This window comes from Lemur catta, chromosome 3, assembly GCF_020740605.2.
Source record: "Lemur catta isolate mLemCat1 chromosome 3, mLemCat1.pri, whole genome shotgun sequence".
In the NCBI taxonomy this organism is placed as follows: Eukaryota; Metazoa; Chordata; class Mammalia; order Primates; family Lemuridae; genus Lemur; species Lemur catta.
The window spans coordinates 24,200,261-24,204,710 of record NC_059130.1 but is presented as its reverse complement, the minus strand read 5'-3'; the positions used below and the strand labels follow the sequence as shown (position 1 = coordinate 24,204,710).

General features: G+C 46.5%; 1 non-coding gene across 1 annotated transcript; it reads right to left on the bottom strand.

Annotated features, from left to right (window-relative positions):
* Positions 1-4,110: 4,110 nt before the first annotated feature.
* TRNAH-GUG lies at positions 4,111-4,182 on the bottom strand. The gene has a single exon. It is a non-coding gene; the product is annotated as a tRNA-His (tRNA).
* Between the last annotated feature and the right edge of the window lie 268 nt (positions 4,183-4,450).

Sequence of the window (4,450 nt, the reverse complement as noted above, 5' to 3'; positions counted from 1 at the left end):
CCAAACCAGAGGACTTACACCACCTGACTTTACAACTTCCTATAAGCTATTAAAGACAAGGCAGTGTGCAAGTGGCATCAGGAGACACAAACAGATAAATAGATTGAGTTGGGAGATATGCAAGTGACCACAGCTATACGGTCAATCGGTTTCAATAAAAGCAGTTCAGTGGGGGAATGAAAATGCCTTCAATTAACAGATGTCCTTATTGCAGGGAGGAGAAACCAACAACATAATTTCTACCTCACACCACACACAAAAGTAATTTGAGGTGCATCATAAACCAAAACTTAAAAGGATGCTTTGTGACTGGGTGCTAGGCAAAGACTTACTAAACAGAACACAGGAAAAATATGTATAAAAGAAAGACATGATAAATTAGAGTTCATCAACATTAACCATATCTTCTCATCACAAGACGCCATTTAGGAAGTGAAAATGCAAGCCACAGATAGGGAGAAAATATTCACAAACCATATGTGACCGCCAAGCCCTGTAATTGTAATGTATCATAGGCTCCTCCAACCTGGCAGTAAAAAGCAAACCAAACAACTCCAGTTTGTTAGATGGGTCGGTAGAGTGTAGAAATTCTGAGGTGTGACTGTCATACCTTCGTTTTGATGGCATTACAAACACTTGAACAGACATGCTAGAAAAGAAGATATACACATGGCCGACAAAGCACATAAAACAGTGCTCAGTATTATTAGCTATCAGGGAAATGGAGATTAAAACCATGTTGAGGTACCACTACTCCTCCCAGTAGCATGCATGGCTAAAATTGTTACATAAGGAGAGGGAACACTGAATCTTCTTGAAGATGTGGAACAACCACAACTCTCACACACGGTTGGTGGGAATGTAAAACGGCACAAGGACTTTGGAAAACGTTTTGGCAGTTTTCATGAAGTTACACATATACCGCTCTTGGGTACCAGCAATTCTTTAGCTACGTTTTTCCCAAGAGCCGTGAAAACAGATGTCTACAAAGTCTCCTGTGGGAAGGACGTTCAAAGCAGCTTTATTCACAACAGCCAATGCTGGAAGCAGCCCAGATGCTCATTATCCGGTGAATGGTAGACAAACCGTGCTATATCCCTGCAATGGAATACTACTCAGCAAGAAAAGAGAAGTGAACACCTGCTGTACTCAGCAATGGACAAAGCCAGAGATACCATGCAAAGGGGAGGAAGCATGCAGAAAACAGTATGTGTGCTATGATTCCATCTACATGAAGGTCTAGAAGAAGCACAGGTAAAATGAAACGGTCTGGAGAGTTATTGTTCACAGATAAGGCAGGAGACAGTGACAATGATTTTGGTGATTCTACTGATTATAACATTATTGACTGAGTAGTCACTACATCTAGGCACATCTGATGACCACAGTGTGAAGTAGAGTTCTCGTGGCAGCCCAATCTTGCAGGTAAAAATGTTGAGGCACCTAAAGTTTAAGATACTTAACCAAGGTCACGCCAGGGCAGAAGTAGATTCCAAAACAGAAACCGCGTTCCGGTGTGCAGATTAGACTGGGATCTGTCTACTTCTCTGTTTCAGGTGTCTCTGGGATTCTCAGCTGCACAGGAGGAGACAGAGAATAACAGAGAAGGAGACCGAGGGAGAGAGAAGTGGGGGAGAAATGGAGGGAGGCACAGGGCCTGTGGGTGTCAAAGAGCAGAGCTGTAACTATTGCCAATGTGTTTACAATACAGAGAAGATTTCCGGAGACCAGGACACTGATAACCGCCAAGCTTGCTGTGGTCAGTAGGTGAAGTTCATATGAATTTCTATTTCATAGGTTTAGAAGTGTTCTTAGAAAAACATGTAGCAGGCTGGGCGTGGTGGCTCAAGCCTGTAATCCTAGCACTCTGGGAGGCCGAGGCGGGAGGATCGCTCAAGGTCAGGGGTTCAAGACCAGCCTGAGCAAGAGTGAGACCCCTTGTCTACTAAAAAACAGAAAGAAATTAGTTGGACAATTAAAAGTATATAGAAAAAATTAGCCGGGCATGGTGGTACATGCCTGTAGTTCCAGCTACTTGGGAGGCTGAGGCAAAACGATTGCTTGAGCCCAGGAGTTTGAGGTTGCTGTGAGCTAGCCTGACGCCATGGCACTCTAGGCCAGGCCACAGGACAAGACTCTGTCTCAAAAAAAAAAAAAAAAAAAAAAAAAAAACCCGAGTGAAAAACATGTAGCAGAATACATTTCTGCCAGAACAGATAAAAGCCTTAACAATGAAATGAAAAAATAAAGCTAACTAGAATTTCACCAAAGGAAATAAACTTGTATTCAACAAAAATCACTGCGAGAAAGTGAAAAGGCAAGCCACAGACTGGGAGAATGCGTTTGCACTATGTTTACGTGGAAAATGACTCAGATCTTGAATATATAGAGTACAGTTTGGAAATCAGTAATAAAAAGCCAAGCCAACTGAATTGGGAAAAATGATTCAATAGCCTCTCTTCATGAGGAAGGATTTCTGAACGATAGGTGAAAAGGCATAAGGAAATATGCTCAGCATCATTACTCATGAAGGAAACACAAATTTAAGCCACCATATGATACTGTTTTACATCCACCGGAATGGGAATACTTAAAAGACAGCAAGCACCAGGCATCGTCAAGACGGTCGGGCAACTGTAGCACTCCTTGGTGGGGAAAAACCATTCTAGGAGAAACTATTGGGCTGTTAACTAACAAAGGTAAAATCATACCTACCCCACGACCCAGCAAGTCCGGTACTCAAGGGAAAGGAATGCACGTGCCCACAAAAAGCCTCACGCGAGAACATTCATTCATAGCAGCGGCCTTTTTGAGTGAGTGGCATCTGTTGCCCATCACCAGGAGTAGAAGTCGAAACACTTCTGGGCCCCGCAGCTTGGTGTCAGAGTGTCGGAGCAAAATACAATGCAGTCAAGCACTGGATGGAAGAACAGCGCTTGCCTCCCATAGGGAAGAGACAGAGCAGGATCAGCTTCAGTAGTGGGCTCGGTCCCTCGTGGACAACAGGTCCCTCTGGCAAAAGGCCCAGTGGCCTGCACACACCCCTCTTGAGACACAGAAGGAAGGACCTCTTCCCCTCCCGGCAGGGGGCAGATACAACAGTGGGGTTGGCAAGGTGCCATTTGATGCACATGTTTAAGCAGAAGAAGAGGCACACACTGAGTCTCAGGCAGGGGAAGATATTCCCGCACAAGTGGTAAGTCCGGCACAGGCTGTGAGGACTGTCTACCTCTTGGTAAGGAAGCGTTCCAGGCCCAAGGCCCATTCTTCCGTGGCAGAGTGGAGGTGGAGTGACTGCATGCGGGAGACTGCCTTTCTCAGCGCTTCACTGGGCCAAAGCACTTCTTCACCCAATCAACTGTGCATCAACTGCGGTGAATTCATACACACATTGGAATGACACTCGTCAACAACACCCAAATTAAGAAGTGATAAACGTGGCGATATGGATATATCTCAAAAGCATAATGTGGCACGAAAATAAAAATAATAATGCACATCCATGCGTGTGAATTTCAAGAAGAGGTAAGACTAACCTATGGGCTAGTCCTCCGAATAGCGAAGTAGTCGAGGGAGGGTGGGCATTGCCTGCAAAGGGGTGCTAAGGACCTCGGTGGGATGATGGCAGTTTTCTATAACGTGACCTGCGTGTTGATTACATTTGTGAAAATTGCAGTAAAGATTTGTGCATTTTACTCTATGTGAAGCATGCTTCGATAATTTCCTGTTAGCATACAAGTTAGGGCAGGAAGGGATGGAGACAAGCCGGTGTAGAGAATGACAAAGAGTTTGGAGTTTAAAAGTCGTTTACAGCTTGTTGTCCTTTCGTGTAAAAGGGAAAAAAAGGCCCCCCAGCGAAATGTAACACCGCTAGCGGAAAATGGGTTTGGAGGCCATTATCGCATTAGTGTTAAGGCACCAAGACGGCTGGGCGGGTTATTTTCTGCATAAGGCTCAGTAGTGAGTCACAGAGCGGAGCACTCCCGGGGTGTCGGTTTGACTGCGGCCCAGGTTAGCGCAGCGCGCGCGAAGGTCTCTTTCCCTGTCCTGAGTCGCATCGCGCCGGGTGTGGAGCAAAAGGGGCGGGCCAGCAGAGGGAAACACAACCAGTGCCGTGACTCGGATTCGAACCGAGGTTGCTGCGGCCACAACGCAGAGTACTAACCACTATACGATCACGGCGCGCCACAACCCCGATGGCGGAGGCCGACCTTGCTCGGATATATTCGATGTAAAATCATTGCAGTTACCGCGCCGCCCTGATCCCGGACAGCCACAGGTACTCGTGCTTTTCTCTCCTTCATGCCCGCTCTCGGTTTTCCCCTCCCCTCCTCTCAGTTCGCACACGCGGGGATAACAATTCTCGTTTCCGCTAATCCCGCCTGAGCTTCTTCGCGCGGGCCTCTTGGCAGGTGCCGTGGTGCTCGTCCACGCCTCCCCTGCCTCTCTC